Source organism: Crotalus tigris, unplaced genomic scaffold, assembly GCF_016545835.1.
Source record: "Crotalus tigris isolate CLP2741 ecotype Arizona unplaced genomic scaffold, ASM1654583v1 scf7180000018347.1145750, whole genome shotgun sequence".
NCBI classification, from domain to species: domain Eukaryota; kingdom Metazoa; phylum Chordata; class Lepidosauria; order Squamata; family Viperidae; genus Crotalus; species Crotalus tigris.
In genome coordinates, this window is record NW_024096956.1 from 93,331 (window position 1) to 116,849 (window position 23,519).

Genomic DNA, 23,519 nt, shown 5'->3' on the forward strand with positions numbered 1-23,519 from the left:
AAAAAGAAACTGCAGAAACTTCAGAAAAGAGAAAAGCATAGGGAGAAAATAGAAAAGAAAGAAAAAGAAAAAAAGAAATGTATAATGAAATAACTTTCCCTTTCATCACAACAAATATAAACAATTTTAGTAATTTATCATATTCTCTTAGAATAGCAACTACTTTCTTTTTCTCATATCTCATCTCTTAACTATAAACAAAATTTTAAAATGTCATCATTCATTCCAAGTCAGCAACTAAGGGATACCAGAAATATTTTAACCTTGATCAAAGAAATCAACTTTAAATTCCTTCCCTGTACTTTTAACAGTCTTGGTTTTTAATAATGTCTCTGAATCCTGATTATTATTTCATTTCTTCCTTGTCCCTTCTTAGGAAATTCTTCAAAAATTTAATAGGTCTCTTTTGTAAATCAAGTGTAGAAAAGTTTCCCAAATCACTCTTCTGCTTTGTTTTTTTTGTATCTCCCATTTAATTATTAAAACATCAACCAGTTTCATTTGTAAATGCAATATATGATAAGATAGAAAAATGTGGGTTAGACAGCATCACCACTAGATGGATTTGTAGCTGGCTGACCAGCCGTACCGAGCATGTGGTCCTCAATGGAACCGCATCTACATAGAGGGAAGTGTGTAGTGGGGTGCCCCAGAGCTCTGTTCTGAGCCCAGTGCTCTTCAACATCTTCATCAATGATTTGGATGAGGGGATAGATGGGGAACTCATCAAATTTGCAGACAACACCAAGCTGGCAGGAATAGCCAGCACTCCAGAAGACAGGCTTAGGATACACGAGGATCTGGACAAACTTGAACACTGGGCGCTATCTAACAAAATGAAATTCAATGGTGAAAAAAGTAAGGTTCTACATTTAGGCAAGAAAAACCAAATGTACAGGTATAGTATAGGGGGTACCTTGCTCAATTGTAGTAACTTTGAGAGGGATCTCAGAGTCCTAGTGGGCAATCATTTAAATATGAGCCAGTAGTGTGCTGCAGCTGCCAAAAAAAAGCCAACACAGTGCTAGGCTGCATTAACAGAGGGATAGAATCACGATCACGTGAAGTATTAATATCACTTTACAATGCCTTGGTAAGACCACACTTGGAATACTGCATCCAGTTTTGGTCAACATGATGTAAAAAAGATGTTGAGACTCTAGAAAGAGTACAGAGAAGAGCAACAAAGATGATTAGGGGACTGGAGGCTAAAACATACAGGTATAAGGAACGGTTGCTGGAATTGGGTATGTCTAGTTTAATGAAGAGAAGGACGAGGGGGGACATGATAGCAGTGTTCCAATATCTCAGGGGCTGCCACAAAGAAGAGGGAGTCAAGCTATTTTCCAAAGCACCTGAAGGTAGGACAAGAAGCAACAAATCGAAACTAACCAAGGAGAGAAGCAACCTAGGACTAAGGAGAAACTTCCTGACAGTTAGAACAATTAACCAGTGGAATAACCTGCCTCCAGAAGCAGTGAATGCTCCAACACTGGAAGTTTTTAAGAAGAGATTGGACAGCCATTTGTCCGAAATTGTATAGGGTTTTCTGCTTGAGCAGGGGGTTGGACTTGATGATCTCCAAGGTCCCTTCCAACTTTATTATTATTATTATTATTATTATTATTACTACTACTACTACTACTACTACTACTACTACTACTACTACTACTACTTTTTCCATATTGTTTTTGTAGCTTCTAATTTTAAAATCCACATTCAAATCTATTTCAGTGTCGTTCAAAAGAGCTTGTTCCTTTTCTGTAATATCATTTGCACACCATCTATCTATGATAACAACCATTCTTAAAATTAACTTCTGAGCCCATTGTTCACAAATTATGATGGCATGTCTATTTGTAGCAACAGCAGCATGAGAAGATGTTGCCAACTCAGACCTTTCCCAGAAGGACACCCAGATCAAGAGACTGGGTAACCCTGGGCTGTAGGGGAGAAGAGGAAAGAGGTTCAAGGTAACCATACTCTAGAATCTCTCAAGAAATACCTACCGTAGTAACTTTAAAATTTAGATGTAAGCAATAAAGGATTAGACTTGATTGGATCTTATTGTCTCATCTCTGGGTTTGAGACTGACACAAATACTCTTCAAAACATAAAATCTTAAAGCATTTCATTGCACTGTAGTAAAAAGATTTATTAATAATTGCTTCTAAATACTTACAACATGAGGAGGATATGACCTCGGCCAGTCAGGTGAGCCCAGCAGGGAAGGTTTATGTTCCAGAACTTGATCACAAGGAAACCTGGAAAAAGGAATAGAAAAAGGGTTTGGGCTCCTTTCCTCACTTCCCTGCCCTTTGGAATCCTCTTCTGGGTTCTTAGATAATTAGCAAGGAGACAGTAATGTTTGCATTTACAGCTTATTGGCGAGGAAGAGATTATAAGAGAGTAAGTAAGCACAAAATGAGAAATACAAGTTGAACGGAATGCCTTGGTAGGGGCTACCTGCTTAACATGCTGCTGGCCACTGAGGAACAAAAGGAAGCTTTTTGAGTGAAACTGATTAGGATCATGCCAATTTCAGATAGTAGCAAAAGCCAAGGGTACTAATTAACTAATCAGAGAAAGAAAAGCAGTTTAGGAAGAGAGAGCTTGTTCAAGTGATCTCCCCCTGCTGCAAAACAGGAAATTCTGCAGTTGGGCAATCAGGCACAAGACAAACAGAAAGAGGAGGATTAGATTTACCTGAACTGAAATAATATTTTGCAGTGTGCTGTTTGGTTTGGATGAAAGAGTGGATGCTGCTGAGAACAGAAAGCTTTTGAAGTTAGAAGGACATGAATTGAGATTTGGGTGGCATGGATATTTGTAGTAGGACAAAGTTAAGATCAAAGATTTTAAAAATCATTGTTACAATAGATACAAATCCAGGTTATACCCCAAAATACCTTTATGGCTCTCAGTGCAAGAAGCATTTTATGGACAAGAAATAATAAACAAACACAAATGGCTAACATTGTGAAAAAGCAGGGATGAATATTTATCGTATCTGTTGAAACTGCCTCACAATTTTTGAAGCCAATTACTAGAATATTAGAAAGATGTCAGGATGCAATTTACAATAAGATCTTTTGGTCATATGGTTTAATAGTTTGCAAACATTTTATTAGAAAATTCTGAAATGAGAATCTTTTTATATTATGAGTTACACCAGTGGTAGGATTCAAATAATTTAACAACTGGTTCTTTGCCTCACCTTCCCTCCACCTTGGTCGGGGTGGAATGCTCAGGAGTCGGCTGGGGTGGGGGCAGGAGGTCCCAGCAGGGGGAGGCAGGAGCTTCCAGTTGCAGAATTGCTGGAGGTTCCAGCTGGAGGGGCAGGAGGGTACGGTTGGGGGGGGCTGCAGAAGTCTCAGACAGGGGTGGGTGCAGGAGGGTGGGAGGGTCAGCAAGTCCCAGCTGGGGGAAGGTGAGGGGGTCCAGCTAGGGGGGCAGGAGGAAGGAAAGCCACTGTCCTTGCCAGCCAAGCCTCTCATCCACACTGTGGTCACGTAGGATTGCATAGAAGGGGCAGGGGAGGAATCAGAGCCACCACAGTCTCCCTTCCACAGAGCATCCCTATCAATGTAGGCAGAGATGGCCCTGGGATGGCTGCTGCTGCTCCTGCTGCTCCGAGCCCCTTGATGAGCTGGCCATGCAGAGAAGCAGGAGGAGGCAGGGTGGCCAGGGGTCTGGAGCTGCCTCAGCTGCCTGTGAGTTGGAAAGCATTTCTCTGCCACCATGGAGCTGGAGAGGTTGCCCCACCCACCACCACCCAGATGTCCTCGCTTCCCAAATCATTTCTTTTCTAACCTTCTTTCTAGCTTATCTGTCTCTTCCTCCACCACCATGTGCAGTCTGACAAACAAAATAAGTTTGTGGGACTAAAAAAAAAGTTCAATCAATCAATTCTAACTTTGCGAGATCTTTTTTTTTTTTTTTTTTGGTAAGGAGTTGGAATTGATTGATTGAATTTTTTTTTTTAGTTCCACAAACTTCTTTTGTTTGTGGGACTGCACATGGCGGCGGAGGAAGTAATGGAGGACCACATCAGATATGGAAAGAAGTTATCACATGGGTCCGATTGGGTGTGGGAGGGGGGCGTTTCTGCCATTCATCAACCAGTTTACCGAAGTCAAAAGAAATTAGCTACTGGTTCTACTGAACCAGTGCAAACCGGCTGAATCCCACCACTGAGTTACATGTAAAACCAAGAGGTGTACTCTCTTTTGGGGACTGAGTGTTGAAAATATGAGATTTGGCATTTTAGGATACAGCTCTTTACATTAAATTACAATAACAAGATGTATAACTCACTTCCTACTTCTTGGTCTGATGCATTCAACCAAGACACTCCAAAGTAATGAAGCAGTGATTGTCTTCAGCTAGAATTTGCTATCACAATCTTCCTTCTTCTATTCAACCATGATGATTGGTGTAAGGAGAAACAAAGTAAGATGACAACCAAAGAGCGCTTTAAATGCAGATTCTGGTAGTGTTGTGCAGAATCTGAAGTGTGGCTTGCAAAAAAATGCAAGAAGCCAGAAGATGCCTTTTAAGCTTTTGCGTTTTTATTCAGCTGAACAAAGATGTTCCTTTGTGAATGTTCTCGGGTCTCCTGGGACATTGCATTTTTGCTGGGTGACCTCCCATGGCCTTGCATCCCTGACCTTGCAAGTGCCCAAAGACAGTGGGGCCATAGGCAAATATTCATGCTTTCCATGCTTTCTTCTGACTCCTGGTCAACAGTAGTCTGTCTGGACACCCCCAGATTATAATTTTTCAGGGCATCAGTTGGAACTAATGGGTTCTGTTGAAACACATGACAGCAAAGAAAAATACAGATGGATATTAAGTTTAAAGAATGTCAGAAATGGTTTAAGCATCAGATTAAACATCAGCTTTCAAAATAAATAGGTACTTGTATTAAATACATACAAAATATAGCCAAAATATAGTCTATCTGGTTTTGTACTGCATCTAGAAAGCTACATGGATTTAAATTACTTCCCACTTCTTAAGGAACTTAGATTCCTTTCTTTTCTTCTCCATAACCAGTTGGAAAAGTCCAAAGGACATAACATTGGGCAGGCTCTTGAAGGGAGCTGGGGAAATGTTTTTGATCTGACTTCCAGTCTACAAGATTTCTCATATTAATATAGATAGGATTAATGTACAGGGGAATTGTGAGTATGTCCAAATCTATTGAGAATATCTAGAATATTACATTGCTAGGTGCTCCTTACCAAAGGCATTTGTAAAATATTTTTATTAATAAACAGTTGACTACAAAATATCCAAAGAAAATCCAAGACAGTTTAAAGCCATCCAGTGTGCATTGGTAGGAATTTTGTAATTGTAAGGAATCTGACTAGAAAGATTATAGGTAATTATTGCAAGAATATGCAATACTAAAGAAAAAAATATGTGGAAGGCTACGGGACCATTAGATGAGACCTTCTCTAAGGAAAGCCTTCTCTAAGTGAGAAGTGACAAATCTATTGTGGTCCTTCCTGGATTGGAGCAAAATCCATTATTATGACTGTCCAATCACTAGATAAGATACAAGATATACCTGCTCTTATAATAGACCAGGATATACAGCAGTCCAGTAAGGGAAAATGTCCTACAATGCAATGTTAGGTATACAACTGTTCTCAGAAGCAAACTGCACTGAATTTAATTGGACTTTTTCTTAGGTAAATATGTATAGGATTGCAGCCAGGGCCATTGTCTTAACATTTATTTCAATACATGAAAATGTATTGTTTAGTTACTAGGATTCTTTGCACAGTCTGCATAGTGATTAGCAGGTTAACTCCAAGATCTCATGTTAATCTTCAAAGGCCTTCATGGCATTGGTACAAATAACATCAGAGTCTGACTGTCTCCCTCTTCCTCTTTTTTTCTGCAACCATCCTTGACAACTGTATTCCACAGGAATTATAAAGCTGTCAGTCTCAAGAGTGAATCCCAAAGCAGTAATAGACAGAGGCTGCTTAGCTGCATAATTGAGATTTCATGACATATATAATCATAGAAGCAAGAATTATCACTAATCTTCCTGCCTTGTGAACAATGAGTAAAAACTTTTTCCCCAGCAAGGTTTTATTGAAAAAAGAAAGTTTAAGAGAAAAGGTCAGAAAGGAGCAACAAACGAGAAATATCCACTGATACATGTGTATGGAGATTCTCAGTCATTCAGGTCATAGTTATCCCAAAGAGCAGACGTCAACTAATGTCAATACAAAGCTGAAGAAGCTTCTTGGATGAGAAGAGAAACTTCTTCAAAGAAAAAAAAGAAAGACAGTTGCCTGGCGAAAAAGCATCTTTGGGATATACACTGATACATTTTAGTTAAGTTCAATGAAGAAGAATTTAAAATAAGCAAATGAAATATATAATACAATGAAATAATTAATTTTGGTGTTAGATCAAGCTCAGGTTCCAGTCTGCTCTTAATTACAGAAGCTCAGTGGGAGAATTTGAGTTAGTCATTTTTTCTCAGCCTCACCTATCCCTTGAGATTGTTGTTATGGGGCAAAAAGGGAAGGAAAAGTGCAGGTTACATCATCTTGAACTCTTGAAGCAAACATGAGATATAAGTCAAACAAACAAATTGATTAGGTGTGTGCATATTTGTCCTTTGCAAATCCCCTTTTGTGGATGTTGAAATAACTATGATAAAGCAAGATTATAGGGAATATTCTTTTAATTATAAGGGAGGTTGCATTTCAGGAGTGTCCTTTAAAAAAACTTTATTAGAGAAAAGATTAGATATCATTAGTTGACATTAGTTGACATCTAATTTCTTGAAACATGGTAGGTAAGTAATAAAACCCAAGGAAACATATCGAAAAAACCCTGGTCTAAAGATAAAAAAAAATGTATTTGCAAAGGTTCACTGTAACATAAAAGATTCCACTGTTTAATGGAATCTTTAGTGCGAAATTCTCATTGTCAACCAGCCAGTCTTTCTGTCTTGCAGGAGACTAAATAGTATTCACTTTTGTCTTTTCTAACACAACAGTTTGTTTCTATTGAACAAACTCACATTACTGGGATATTTCAGACTCTCCTCTCCTTTCACTCTTTTTAAAGATATTTCTTGTATTTCTGAAAAACATTGGCTTGTACCCCATGCTTTCTCTTTTGCAACTGTTTTTATGATACACTGTAAAAGACACTATTAATTTGCCATATAGGATTAAATGAAAAACATGGCTTATGAATATATTAATAAAAATAGTACATTCATGTTTATGCGTTTTAGAAATGAAGAACAACACAAGACACCATTATTATTTCTGAGAAATGGATCATATATTTCTAGTTACATATCTTGCCAGATGCTATGGATAAATTTATCATTCATATATCTGGAACCAGTAACGAAATATAGTATACATAAATAAAGCTCAATATGTCTGTCAAAATAATACAATCTGGAGCTGAATTTGTGAAAAAGCAGAAAAATTAATACAAGGGATTTTCTTTTATTTTAAAAGCATTTTAAGTAATTTCCAGTAATAGTAGAACTTCTGGAGGATTGGCAACATTAAGCTATGCTAAATTCAACAACTTTACTTGCTTATCAACACAGCAAAAATGGATGCTTCATATTGTTCACCCCAGCTATTTATTATTTTAAAAGACATCATATTTTCTCATGGTGATTAATATTACTTTTATCTCTTTGCATCTTTGCATTTTATAATGCTATTGTGCAATTCCATTGCTAAGGAACAATAAATAAATAAATAATGGAAAATAGAAAGAGGCAAATGGATAAGATGATTCATTCTGGATTCATACATCCACTGGCTATAAAATTTAAACTTTTCTCAGTTATTAACTGTGCCTCAAAGTAATAATTTGAAAGATGGTGGTATTATGAAAAGTGTACGCTCATAAACATTTAGCAAAATTTTCGTGTGGACATGCTACTTGATGGAAATTCTGGTTTATTTACTTGACTTAGTTCTTATCTTCTATTAGTTGAACATTTTATTTAATCATTGATTTATATTCCACATTTCCTTTAGAAGATCAGACTATATATCCTATATTCATCTATTTTTCCTACCACAAACTTAGTGGCAGGTTGGATTAAGAGAAAGTAACTGGCTCAAACTCAACCAGTGAACTTTTTTTTTCAGACTAGACTAGACTAGAATTCTTTATTGACCAAGTGTGGTTGGACACACAAGTAATAGTGATAGATCATGATCATAAACAACATAAAATACATTCATCATAAATCATAAAATATAACACTTCATCATAAATCATAAGAGCAACACTTAGTGATAGTCATAGGATACTAGCTAAGTAACAGCATAAATCACACTAGGATACTAAATAAAACAATATAAATTGTAAGATACAAGCAACAAAGTTATAGTCATAAGAAGATAAGAATAGGTAATAGGAAAGATGAGAATAATAGTAATACATCTTTACTAAGTAGTTTGATGGTGTTATAGGAGTTGGTTGTTAAGCAGAGTGACAGTGTAGGGGAAAAAACTGTCCTTATGTCTCATTGTTCTGGTGTGCAATGCCTTATAGCATCGTCTTGAGGGAAGAAGTTGAAATAGTTTATGTCCAGGATGTCTGTTAGATATTTTCACAGTTCTCTTTCTTGCTCATGCAGTATACAGGTCCTCAATGGAAGCAGGCTGGTAGCAATGGTTTTTTCTGCAGCTCTAACTATTTGTTGAAATCTATGTTTGTCTTGTTTGGTTGCAATTCTAAACAAGACAGTTATAGAGGTGAAAATGACAGATTCAATAATTCCTTTGTAGAACTGTATGAGCAGCTCCCTGGGCAGTCTGAGCCTTCTGAGTTGGTGCAGGAAGAACATTCTTTGTTGTGCTTTTTTGATGACACTTTTGATGTTAGGTGTCCATTTTAAAACTTGAGATATTATAGAATCTAGAAACTTAAAGGTCTTAAAGTTTGTATTGTCTGCAAACTTCAGTACTTTAATAGTACTTTACATCTTTTGAGATGTAGTCATTGTTATATAGAGGAAAAGAATTGGAAATTGCACACAGCCCTGCCCCCCCTGTGTTAACTGTACAGGTATCTGATGTGATTTTGCTTAGCTTCATTTGTTGCTTCCTGTCTGTTAGAAAGCTTATGATCTACTTACAGGTGTGGTCAGGCATGGCTAGCTGATTTAGTTTACTGAGAAGAATATCTGGAATGATGGTATTGAATGCTGAGCTGAAGTTTACAAAAAGGACCCTTGCATAGGTCTTTGGAGATTCAAGATGTTGTAAGATGTAGTGCAGAGCCACATTAACAGCATCATCTACCAATCTATTTGCTTGGTAGGCAAATTGCAAGGGATCTAACAGAGGATCCATGATGGTTTTCAGGTGGGCCAGCACTTACTTTTGAAAAGTCTTTATAACTACGGATGTCAGAGCAATTGGTCTATAGTCATTCAGTTCCTTGATGGAGGGTTTCTTTGGCACTGGGATGATAGTAGAGCATTTGAAGCAAGAAGGAACATAGCACATCTCTAATGATTTATTAAAGATGCGGGTGAAGATGGGAGCCAATTGGTCAGGACAAACTTTCAATCAAGAAGGAGTTATTTTGTCTAGGACTGGTGCTTTTCCAGGCTTTTGTCTATGAAATAGACCTTGCACATCATTTTCTGTGATCACCAGAGATGGGGGACCCAAGGGGATGGTGTCAGTTGTAGGAGGTTTGGCTGTTGTTGGTGTATCTAAGATGGAGATTGTGGAAAAAGGTGACAGTGATTTCCTCTCAAACCTACAGTAAAACACACTCAAGGTCATCTGCCAGTTGTCGATTTCCTTCAGCATGGAAAGGAGGTTTGCTGTAACCAGTGATGTTTTTTTTTTTTAGAGTTTTCCACATATTTGCTGGCTCGTTTGTTGAGAACCAATTCCTTAGCTTTTCAGAGTAGCTTCTTTTTGCTTCTCTGACCTCCCTTGTTAATACATTTCTGGCCTGATTGTACAGCATTCTATCTTCTTTCCTGTAGGCTTCCTCTTAGGCACGATGTAGCTGCTTGAGTTTAGCTGTGAACCAAGACTTGTTCTTATTGTATATTCACAAGTTTCTGGTTGGCACACATACGTCTTCACAAAAATTAACATATGATGTTACAGTATTATGTGAGTTCATCCAAGTCTGCAGAGGTATCTTTGAAAACTTTCTAATCAGTGCAGTCAAAGTAAGCCTGAAGCTTTAGCTTTGCCTCCTCAGTCCAAGACTTCACTGATTTAATTATTGGTTTTATGGTTTTAAGCCTTTGTCTATAAACAGGTATGAGGTGAATCATACAATGATCAGACTGTCCCACAGCTGCTCATGGTAAAAACCGATAGGCATCTTTTAGTGTTGTGTAGCAGTGATCTAAAGTATTCTTGCCTCTAGTGAGACAGTTGTAGTGCTGAAAGTATTTTGATAGCTCTTGGCTTAAGTTAGCACTGTTGAAATCTCCTAACATAATGAGGAGTGAATCAGGATGTTTTTCTTCAGCCCATATAATCTGGTCAGCTAGAGTTTGTAATGCTTTATTTGTGCAAGCTTGCGGCGAAACGTACGCTGCGAATAGGACAAATGAGGAAAACTCTCATGGAGAATAAAATGGTTTGCAATTGATAATTAATGTCTCTAAGTCAACTTTAGTGTGGAAGGATCAATCTGAATATGGCCTTTCCAGTCTTAATTAAACACATTTACTATTAAAACACACTAGAACTTAAAGCAGGTTGGGGACAAATCTATCACCATAATCTATTTCTGTGTAGTTGGTGATCTTTTTTTATATAAATATTTTAATAATTTTCTAGTTTTATACTCAAGTATTTAATAGACAGTGTGTTGTCTGGGTCCATTAGTAATTCAGTGGTATATATTAAATTCTTTAATCTAGATCCAATATTATACCAACAAATGTTTTCTCTCTTTTTCCGGTAGTACCTGTTTTCCCACACTAGGCAAATACAATTCTTATTGTTATTAATAAATATACAATTGAATATCAACATCTTTGTTACATTTTTCTCATAATATCAATAATGCTGGTTTAAGACAGCTTTTCTAACCAAAACATATCTTAATTGTATTTGCATTTAATATCCATATATTCAATCAGTATCCTGTTTTCACTTTTTAAAAAAAACTTAATTTCCCCTCAGTATTCAAAATATCTCTATTTTTATAATTTCAAAGTAAGTTATATTTGGGCAATCAAAAGCTTCCCTTATTCAAACTCTTGGCATTTTCCTGTTACTGTTCTCATACCCAAATCTAATGTTTTAATTATAAATCTTATCTTTCTAGTTATGATAATATTTCTATTTCTAGTAATTATCTATTCTCCACCATATTCAAACATCTAGTTAATAATATAATATCCCATCTAACGAATCAAAAACCTCTATTTTCTTCAGTCTAACTCTAGCTTTCTTCCTTTGCCAACTAACTTTCCAAGTCAATACATTTGAATCATGAAGTAATTTGTCCTCTATTTTTGTGTATATTATTTAGAATAAGAAAGACCGTTTGTGTTATGTCCCGAGCCTTGCAAATGGCTCGGGCGTTTGCAGGCAGTCCCGGGCAGGTGCAAAGCTGCCCGGGACCAGACAGGCTGTCGCCAGCGCCGTGCGCATGCGCGGGTGCTGGCGCGGGAAAAGTATCGCATTTACCCGGGAAATGTCTATATAAGAAGCTGGGAGGTTTTGGGAGCTGCTGAAGCCATCTACTTGTAAGTTGAACGCAGAATAAAGAAAACTGAGAACTTCAACTGCTTCTCGTGTCTGCTTTCCGCCAAGGACTCAACACTGGCGACGAAGGTGGGATTGCCTTACACCGCCTGGAAAGGAAGAAGTGTAAGCTTACCCAAGTGAGTCCTGAGCGGCGGAACGGCGTCGACTCGGCAGCTACCCGCCAATCCAGTGCGCATTCGGGGGTAGGCTGGCTGATAGACCCGTCTCCTGAAGATGGCGAAAATCGGAAGGCTTTCGGAATTCGACGTCTCACATCCAGAGCGGTGGGAGTCATACGTAGCCAGGGTGGAGAACTACTTCAAGGCAAACCAAGTGAGGGAAGAGAGCTTGAAGGCTGCCACCCTGCTTTGTGTTTGCGGCCAAGACGCCTTCGACATCGCAGAAAACCTTGCAGCACCTGTTCCAGTAGAGTCTGTAAGCTACGCAGATCTGAAGAAGCTACTGAAGGAGCACTTCCACCCCAAGATGTCCGTCATCGCATGGCGCCACACCTTCGAGCAGAGGGATCAACGGCCCGGTGAGTCGGCCAAAGAATTCATCGCCGCATTACGGAAGGCCGCCAAGCACTGCGAGTTCAAAGACCTCGAAGAATGACTGAGGGACCGATTCGTGTGCGGGTTAAGGCATCGAGATCTACAACAGAGACTTTTCGCTAAAGAAGAATTGTCCTACCAAGATGCCTTAAGGGAAGTCACCGCAGAAGAAGCAGCAGGCGGCGCTGTCAAGAACATGCGGCCGATCAGAAACAGTCCAGAGGTTGCATCCGTGCACCAGGAAGACGTCCAAAGAAACTCCGAGGAGGATCCGGACGAGGAAGTCGACCGTCTCCACCCCACGAAGGAAGAAAAACAGAAGGGAAGCTCTTCAGCTCCGCTCAAGTGCATCGGCTGTGGAGGTCGCCACAGGAGAACCGACTGCAAGTTCCGCTCCGCTACCTGCCGGGCATGCGGCAAACAAGGACACATTGCAGCTGTGTGTCTGGGCCGACGAAAGGTACAACCTCAGGAAGAACTGCGCCTGAAAGGTACCAGATTCCCCAGCCAGAATAGGGTAGGGTTTTGCGCTTCGCGAAGAAGCATCCTTAGGACAGGCACACACAAGCCCATTAAGAAAAAGCTGTCACTCAAGGTGAAGCTACAAGGGGTTCCATTATCTATGGAACTAGACACAGGGTCTGCCTTTTCAATTATCTCCTTGCATACATTTAGGAAGATTTGTTCCGGTAGTGGAACTCAGGCCAAGTTAAGGCCTTCTGACATTGTGTTAACAGATTTTCAAAATTCAAGAGTGTGTGTTAAGGGGGAGGCCACCCTTAACGTGCAATACAAGAGTTTTGAAGGTCCACTAGACTTATTAGTAGTAGGGGGTGAACGAACGAGTCTCATAGGACTCGATTGGTTTGAGGCCCTGGGGATACACGTCACAGGACTCAACAGTTTACAAACACTCGACCTACAGGAAGTCTGCAAAGAATTTGCAGATGTTTTCAGCCCCCAGCTGGGCACATTCAAAGGACCCCCTGTGTCCTTAAAGCTAGACCCCACTGTCACTCCCATTAGAATTAAAGCAAGAAGGGTCCCTTTTGCTTTAAAGAGTAAAATTGACACTGAGTTAGACAAACTGATTCAACAGGGAATCCTAGAACCTGTTGATTCCAGTCCTTGGGAGACCCCCATTGTCACGCCTCTAAAGGCAAATGGGGACATTCGCATTTGTGCTGACTACAAATGCACTCTGAATAAGGCATTGCAGCAACATGCCTATCCTGTTCCTGTGGTCAGTCATATTCTGGCCTCCCTCAAGGGGGGGCGCGTTTTTGCAAAGCTTGACCTAGCTCAAGCGTATCAACAGCTGCCTGTTGATGATGATGCTGCTATAGCTCAGACTATTGTGACCCACAGGGGAGCCTTTAAGGTAAAAAGGCTACAGTTTGGAGTGAATGTCGCTCCTGGGATTTTCCAAAGCGTAATGGAAAACACACTACGGGGCATACCGGGGGTTTGCCCCTACTTTGATGATGTCTTAATTGCAGGAGACTCCACACACATTCTAGCTGAAAGGCTAAGGGCTGTTCTGTTAAGATTCAGGAAAATCAGGCCTCAAGCTCAAAAAGACAAATGCAAGATTGGGGTGCCTTCTACTGAATTTCTGGGGTTCAAAATTGATGCTGCTGGGATTCACCCTGCTGAATCCAAACTAACTGCTATTTTAGAAGCACCTAGGCCAAAGTCCAAGGCCGAACTTCAGGCCTTCCTGGCCTCCTGAATTTCTACAATTCTTTTCTTCCACATAAAGCTAGTGTAGCTGAGCCTCTTCACAGGCTACTAGACAAGCAAGCAGTGTGGCGGTGGTCACAAACATGATGAAGTCAAGGCCTTGCTCACTTCTAACAGTGTACTTGCACATTTCAACGAGTCCCTTCCTGTGTGCATCGCTTGTGATGCGTCCCCTTACGGGGTTGGAGCTGTCCTGAGCCACCTCAGGTCTGATGGAACTCAGGTTCCTGTTGCATATTACTCCAGAACATTGTCTTCTGCTGAGCGCAACTACGCTCAGATAGACAGGGAGGCTCTGGCTGTTGTTGCTGGAATTAAAAAATTCCATGACTTTCTATATGGCAGGCACTTCACGGTCTTCACTGACCATAAGCCTCTGCTGGGACTGTTTACCACACGTAAGCAGACTCCCCAAATCATTTCCCCTAGAATGCTTAGGTGGTCTATTTTTTTGTCTGCATATGATTTTTCTTTACTCCACAAGCCTGGAAAGAAATGGGCCATGCTGATGGCCTCAGTAGATTGCCTCTGCCAGTAGTAGAAGCTGACCCTGCGCCAGCTGTCAACATTCTATCAATCCAAGCCTTGCCCGAGCTCCCTCTTAGTGCCAGGGATGTTGCCGCTGAAACAGGTACAGATCACACACTTTCACGTGTCCGTTCCTGGGTTTTGTCTGGTTGGCCTGAGCACTGCCCTAGTCCTGAGTTTCAGAGTTTCTGGTCCAAAAGGAACGAGCTGTCCCTTTCTCAGGGTTGTCTGCTTTGGGGAAACAGAGTTGTCATTCCCACCTCAATGAGGACTAGGGTCTTAGAATCCCTCCACGAGGGTCATCCTGGCATTGTTCGTATGAAGGCTCTTGCGCGCAGCCACTTGTGGTGGCCTGGTTTAGATAAAGATATTGAGGCTAAGGTGCATGCATGCCACCTGTGCCAACGATCTCGCCCAGAGATGCCCCAAGCTCCCGTGCATAGATGGGAGGAAACACAGTCCCCATGGTCTAGGGTGCACATTGACTACGCTGGACCCTTTCAGGGCCAGTTCTTCTTGGTCCTTGTTGACAGCCATTCGAAATGGCTTGAGGTTGTACCTGTCTCATCCACCACCACTGCAAAGACTATTCAGGTACTGAGGGGGATTTTTGCTGCACACGGGCTGCCAGATGTCATTGTGTCCGACAACGGCCCTCAATTCACTTCCTCCGAATTCCAAGCTTTCTTATAGGCGAACATGATTCGTCATGCCACGTCTGCACCCTTCCACCTGTCCACCAACGGTATGGTTGAACGTATGGTGCGCATCACAAAGGACGCATTGAAAAGACTCACCTACGGGGACTGGCATCACAGGTTGGCTGACTTTCTCCTTTCTTATCGCACCACACCGTCCACTTCTACAGGGAGAAGCCCAGCTGAACTTCGTTGGGGGCGTCAACTTACTACTAAACTTGACCGGTTGCATCCGGACAGACTGCCTTCATCTACCTCACATCCTAGGGCACCTAGACAACTACTTGTGGGTGCCCCGGTTTGGGCTCGCAATTACGGGCCTGGTCATACATGGGTCCCCGCTTCTATTTCCAGGGTCACAGGTCCTCTCTCCTACGAGGTAGCCCTGGACAACGGTCATGTCCTGCGCCGGCACATCGACCAACTCCGCCCTAGGCGGGACTTTTCAGATGAGACTCCTGGGTCTTTTCCAGGAGGGGAGGGGGACCCTTTGGAGCAAAGGGAAGGGCACGAGCTGCTGCCCATCTTCACTGATGGAGCCACAAACGGCCCATCCCAGGGTTCTGCGAGAGCTCCGAACAAGAATTCTATGAGCCTACCTAACTACCAGGCATCCACGCCTACTCCAGCCAGGGAGTCACCCCGGGGGCATACTCATTTTCCACACACATCACACAGCACTCCAGTCACGGAGGATACCCGGGGGCATCCCAACAAATCATTCCCCGCAAGAGAGCTGGCACACAATCCCCAAGGTTGGCCTGACCTTACCCCAAATTCTACAGGGGGTCAAACATACAGGGAGGTGGTCGAGGAACCAAGTCCCGACTACAACACCTCTAGCCCAAATCAGGGAGTAACTGAGTTTTGGGAAAGTACAGGAACCCACACAAGCCCGGACACAGAACGGGGTTCAGGGAATGGTCAGCCTCCTGACAGGTCTTGGACGGACCTAGGAGGTTCAACAGAGACGCCCAGCAGTGGCTATCACTTCAAGGGGCCCGAGGGTCTACAGCTAGGCAGGTCAACCAGGTCACAAAGTGACAGAAGCCCTGGCCTGACGAGCCCGGTGGGCAAGCAAGCAGGCCAGGCATCGGGGCACAGTCCTTGGAAGGCACCAAGGCAAAATAAGGAGAACAGGCTCACATCTCCCTCCAGTCAGGGAACTCATGCTAGTAACCCAGAGCTGAGAAGGTCACAGAGAGCAAAGAAGTCTCCTAAATACTTAGAGGATTACATAACATTGCTGGCTAAACAAAAGCCAGGTAACGATAGGAGCACTGAGAAGCAGAACACTGCATAAAATAAATGATTATATGTTGGTAGTAGTTTTAACCCGGGGGAAAGGAGTGTTATGTCCCGAGCCTTGCAAATGGCTCGGGCGTTTGCAGGCAGTCCCGGGCAGGTGCAAAGCTGCCCGGGACCAGACAGGCTGTCGCCAGCACCGTGCGCATGCGCGGGTGCTGGCGCGGGAAAAGTATCGCATTTACCCGGGAAATGTCTATATAAGAAGCTGGGAGGTTTTGGGAGCTGCTGAAGCCATCTACTTGTAAGTTGAACGCAGAATAAAGAAAACTGAGAACTTCAACTGCTTCTCGTGTCTGCTTTCCGCCAAGGACTCAACAGTTTGGTTAAAGTATTTTTGGAAGAATGAACCCAATGATATTCCTTAATATCCTTCTCCAATTCCCCATAGTTCTCCTAACAGTTCTATTTTCCATTCAATCAGTTCTTCCTTTTCCTCAAATGTTTTCTGCATTTTTGATGCCTTTTCCATTTCCGATATTATTGCTCCATCTTCTAGTTCTTCAGTTGTCTGAATATGTCAGTTAATTCTTCCTTTAGGTCCTTCATCTTTGGAACTGCTTCCTGCAGTTTTCCTTCTATTTTCTGAGTTGCTAGTTCCTTTTCTGTAGTCATGTTCTGAGTTTGTAAATTTAGATTAGAAAATTGTTCTTTTATCTCCTTTATGTTATTTCTAGTCTCACCATGAGCTAAAGCAATAGTCTCTTGTATTGATTTCAACATGTAGAGAATTTCTTTCTGATCTTCATCCATATTTTCTTGGTGGTAAATCAAACTGAAGACTTTGGAGATAGGTGTTAGAGATGGTTTTTTACCATTTAAAGCTGAGTATGGGACATCCATTTCATTTTTTGTAGGTGGTCTTTATAATAACAATGTCATGGTTCTGACAGATGAAATCCTTCAAAAGAACTTTGAGGCATTGTTTACCTTAAATAATCTTTTATTTGGGAAACAAAGTATTGGCACTACATCGTTGAACCCAAAAACTAAATTCCCCTCCCCTGGATACAAAGTAACAAAGTAAAATTCCCACCTCCAATAAACAGTCATAAATCACATTCCCCAATTAGCTTGAAGCGTGGGCTTCCTCCCCAGCTCTCCAGCCTGCGAAAACGCTATCAGCTTTGGGCCCAATGTCCTTGGGTTCTCATGACTGAGTTATTATTATTATGATTAGCTGGACTCTCATCCCTATCCCCCATCCCAGCATCAACTAATTCTAAAAGCATAGAGAAAATGGCTGCATTTTTATCTGTTGTCAAAGCAAGAACATCCAATGTTAGCAGCATTGACAAACAATTGTTCACCCACCAAAGATTTGTAATCCAAAATATTCCATCATCTCAAGCTTCTTCAGATCAGACATAAGGGCCTCCACCTTCCCGTGATCAACGAGGGTCTCCTCCTTGCTTGTCACCTCTATGGGGCTACTTTCAACCCTTTCCAGGGTCCCCAGTGGGGCAAAATCAAATGCAAAAGACAGAGCCAAGTCTGCTTACACCCATCTAGCCACAACATCAAAACTGGAAGCCCAGTTGGATGATCTTTGATGGGCTTCAGCAATGGCTCTGATCTGTGAATGCACTTGCCTGGACAGTCCAGAGTGTTCCCACTTTTTAATTAGCAAATGTTAGTTCAAAGTACAAAGCTTTCCATGAGGACAAGCCCAGTGACAAAGTTGTTAAATGGCATGCATACATATATAAAACTGTGGTTTCCCCTAAACTTAAATATACAAAATAATCATAAACTATTAAGAGTAGTGATTTTGAAAATTTTCCTGACAATGGATGTAAAAGTTGGTCAGATAGTTTGTCAAAGAAAAAGTGTTAATTAATATGTTACACGAATCTAGTAAAATTAAGTTTCTACCATTAAAATAAAGAGGAAGAAAGAAGGATAATATCTTTTCTAAAAGCTCTCTGTGGGCTCAACTGCACAGCCCAGTAATTTCTATTAAGATCACACCAAATACAAGTCTAGTTTAATCTAAAAGTTTATCTCCAGGCCCAGAGGAATTCTAGGTCTTTCTACATTCCAGCCTTCAATTTTATTGATGTACTTTAAGTTTCAAAGCTTCACATTGATCGTTCAAACTGTCTGTGTTTAAGATTCCCATCTGGAACATCACTGAAAATCAATAGCATTGCTAGATGTGTGTGCTTCTCTCTGTTTCCAATATCAATGTTTTTTTTAAAGCTGCATTCTTGGTTCATGAGAGCAACAGAGTTTAATTTTTAAAGAAGATATATTTGTTTTCATTGCATCTTGTATTACAACAAACAAATATACAATCCAATAGCAAAAGCACTAAGATACTGCTAATACTACAAAGATTAGGCAATACATTATTTGGGCACATGCAGAATCCAATTCACACATATCTTCCTTACCCGTTTGCAATAAACACAATTAGAACAGAACAGAACAGAACAGAATAGAACCTTGGAAGTCTTCTAGTCCAATCCCCCACTCAAGCAGGAGAACCTATACCATCTTAGAAAAGTGACTGTCCAGTCTGTCCAATTGAATATGTCTAAGTCATAATTTATTGCTGCAAATTTATTAACATCTGCAAAGATAATATAAACCATGTGGTTTTCAAACAGACTAAGTTTAAATAGGTAAAATAAGGTTGGAATCCATAAATCTTCAGTTATTTAATGTAAATTATGAAGTTTATATATTTTATTTTGAAATACAGACATACTAACATTTAGAAGGGGAACATGCTATATTCCATAAATACAAGCTATTTCAAGTACTATTACTTTTTAAAATGATTTAATTTCATCCTGTTGCATTTATGGGATGCCTCTTTGGAAGTATTTCAGAAATCTGGTGATTTGTCAGCACAGACTAGCTTCAAAACAAGCAGTAGAATCGTGCAGCTCATAAAATTTATCTGCTGCTCAATTTAACTGCTGTTTATGTGTTTCTTTTTTCAGATGAAAACATTAAGAACAAACTTTGGTGTAGTAAATGCAGGAATGAACACTATATCAGGAGAAGATCTTTAAGTTGTTGCAAAGATAATCTAAATTAAATTGCCTGATGGCATCTGTACAGGAGACATATAGTAGACATAGACTTGGAACAAAGGCAATCAATCAATCAATCAATCAATCAATCAATCAATATATCAGTCAGACTTGAGTATCTTTGGTGAGCCTGGAAAATTGACTGACTAATGATTTAAGCAATAGTTCAACTGATTGTTTGAACAGTTGAACTATGCCCAATGAGAAAGCAGAGATGGAACAAAATAGGGCATCTGGAATTCTAATGAAAACACTCCATGCCACAATAATTTGCTTTATGTTTCATTTTGTGAAATGTATGCTTTTTTGTATGTTTTTCAAATAAAAAAAAAATCAGAGGGTAACTGTGAGAAGGATCTCGGAGTCCTAGTGGACAATAACTTAAATATGAGTCAGCAGTGTGCTACAGCTGCCCAAAAAGCCAACACAGTGCTAGGCTGCATTGACAGAGGGATAGAATCAAGATCACGTGAAGTATTAATACCACTTTACAATGCCTTGGTAAGCAATGGATGGAAACTAACCAAAGAGAGAAGCAACCTAGAACTAAGAAGAAATTTCCTGACTGTTAGAACAATTAATCAGTGGAACAATCTGCCTCCAGAAGCTGTGAATGGTCCAACACTGGAAGTTTTTAAGAAGAGACTGGACAGCCATTTGTCTGAAATGGTATAGGGTTTCCTGCCTGAACAGGAGGATGGACTAGATCAGGGGTGTCAAACTGCCGGCCCGTGGGCCGGATGCGCCACACCAAAACTGTGCCCATCCCATTGCTGGCAATGGGAAAAAAGTTGCGATATGTCGTGACATGTCACATAATATCATGAGTTTGACATCAGTGGACTAGATGATCTCCAAGGTCCCTATCATCATCATCATCATCATCATCATCATCATCATCATCATCACCACTATCATCATCATCATTATTTAGAGACCATTATTTCAAGAGACAAAAATGCAAGAGTTTATTTTCTTTCCCTTACATGAGTTTCTTCAATACATTTTGAAGTGAAAACATCTTTCTATGTCCCATACTTCTCAATCAGTGTGATATGCACCTAATCCGGGCTCTTTTGATATTTGCAGAACTATGCAGAGATTAAGACTCATGATTATATATATAATCATGATTATATTTATGATTTGTGGATTTAGAATATGTAGAGGACTATCAGCCAATCAACAAAAAACATTCTTAATAAACATCCCATCCTCCCTTTTCTCCTCTTTGCAGATGGAAAAGAAATGTGTTTGTAATGGAATCTCTGGTTAGAGTGGGGAGGAGGATGGCTAGCTTAAAGTCATTCCATGGGAAGAAGAGACAATGCCAGAGTCTTCAAACCTTTATCTACCTGTTCCCAAGAGAATGCAGTTAGTCTGGCAAGATTCTTGTAAGTAGAAGAATGTTAACGAAACTACTTTGATACATTCACAACATCAATCTCATTCCTTCTGCCTGACAGTTTCATTTCTGTTTGTCCACATTTTGTGAAATTAAAGAGTTTTTATCATGTCTTTTGACTGCTAGTTAATGTTTATGGATGTGTTCTGTTGATCTTCTGCCTGTTTGGCTAGGGGATTCTGGGAGCTGAAATCCATACAGCTTAAGTTGCTGGGGTTGACAAACGCTACTCCGCACAACCATACTGAGCATCAGTTGTGAAATGTTTGTGAAGAGTAGAATTTGTGTGCTTGAACTGAGTTAGTGATGTTTTTACTAAGAATTAAACATGAAAGTATAGTTATCAGACCAGGAAATTAAACTCCATGTAAACCATGAATTGGAAGTTTTATGAAACACCTGCTCTACTCTCATGTCTACATAAAAGAGGAGTCTGTGGATGGTGAAGTCTCTAATTAATCTTTTGGCCTAGAAATAGAAAATGAGACCCTTATTGCAGGTGTTGCCTATGGAACATGATGGGAAGGATACTATGGAAAAGCAGACAAAAAAACCATGCTAAAGGAAAGATAGATCTGATTCAGAATAAGGGGAAAATGAGCAAACTAGATGAAGTTCTTTGTCTGGCAGACACTTCACATTATGCCTTAGTTTGATGCACTATTCTAAAATATCACCATCATTTGTTCCTATTTATTTATTTATCCTTGATTAGATTGCACATATTTAGTAAGTTTAATAACTTACTTTCAGACTAAAAAATAATAGAATGTATTCTTCCTGGATAATTTCTTTATTGAAGGTTGGATTGCTATAGAAGAAATCAGACCATCTAAAGAATGTCAGAATATAAATCCACTCACTGATGGTTATGTCCAGTCATTGTCCAGCTCCCAGAATTACACCTTTCCAAGCTTATATTAGCAAGCCAGAAAATTGACAATATCTTCATCAAAGTAGCTGCTGCTATTACTGTCACAAAGAGCTCTTGGAATAAATCCCATATGGCCAGAATCCTGAACCTGTTATGAATTATGATTGAAAATGAGCTTGAAATAGTTCTAGCTGGAGCCACCAGATGCTGCTCTAGAGATTCTGATATTTGACAGATATGTGTCAGCCCACCAATACAGTTAAGTAATGAACAGTTGCAAAGGAGGGAGAAATATGTTTGAAAATCAAGATCAGTTTTTACAAATGCTTCATATAGCACCCAGATGATTGATTAGCAGACAATATAGAACTGCGATTTGCAGAATAACATCACCTAAACAAAAACTATAGTTTGTTTTTCTGCCTTCAGTTTGTAGCAGACTTCCCCAGGCTGATGCCCTCCCAGAAATTAGGATTTCAGCTGTCATATGATTCTACAATGTTTAAGATAATTGGTATGTTGTTTTGGGATTATGAAAGCTAAAGTCAACAAAACTGGAAGACATCTAACTTCTGACAGCCTTGGACAGAATGATTTGCTTGGCCAATTAGGTTTGCTATATCTATGGAGGAAATCTTATGCATGCAAAAGTGCCTGCGTCCAGATTTAGACTAGTTACATTTTGGCTGAGGAATTGCTATTTTATAAAGAAATTAAGGGTGAGAATAGCTTTATTGTTCCTGCTAGTTTATTCAGGCATTTGGTACCTCTGAATACCTAACAGCATGAGCAGGGCTTATGTCTTTTTCTTCCAGGACTACTTTAGTCTACTTAGGTAGAACAATAAATAACCATCAAGATGGCTAACTGATGGACAACTGTGAAATTAGCCATTACCTAATCATGTTTTACAATTCATTTTTCCTCTAGCATGCTTCTGCAACAGCTTAAGTTAGACTTCTACAATCTTTTTTTTTTAAAAGTATTTTATTAATTTTCTTTTATAACAATTCATTAGTGCTTAATAAACAATGTGTTGTCTGGGTTGATTGTTTGCTTAGTAATAAAAGTTAAGTTCTTACTCTCTATCTCATTTTTCCAGCCATTGATAAAATAAGTTCCATGTTTGAAAGTATTCAGTGTCTTTTTTTCCTTTGATTCTCAATGGAAATCTATCCATTTCAGCACAATCCAGTATTTTCTTGATTATCGCTTCATCCAATGGTGTTATCTCATTTTTCCAGTGCTGAGCAAATACAGTTCTTGCTGCTGTTAATACATGTAATATTAAACATACACTTTATCAAATTTTTCTGGAATTATACCTAATAAAAAAATTTCAGGTTTAAAATCTTCGTGTTTCCCTACCAGCTTTTCTAACCAAGGATGAATTTTTATCCAATTTTTTTTGCTTTAACACATGTGTCCATCACAGGTGATAATATGTATCAGGATTTTGGTTACATTTCCAGCATTTACTAGACATATTTTAAAACATTTTGCTAATCTAACAGGTGTAAGATGCCATTTATAGAACATTTTATATATGTTTTTTTATATGAAGTTGCCATGTCAATTTATAGTTTCTTTCCCAAAGATTTTGCCATTTCTCTAA

General features: G+C 39.9%; 1 long non-coding RNA gene across 1 annotated transcript in view; it reads left to right on the plus strand.

The window, feature by feature from the left end:
- Positions 1-20,957, plus strand: part of LOC120311318 — an 84,961-nt gene extending 64,004 nt beyond the window's left edge. Inside the window, exon 3 of the long non-coding RNA XR_005557583.1 lies at positions 20,863-20,957. This is a non-coding gene — a long non-coding RNA (uncharacterized LOC120311318). The remainder of the gene's footprint in view (positions 1-20,862) is intronic.
- Positions 20,958-23,519: the final 2,562 nt, after the last annotated feature.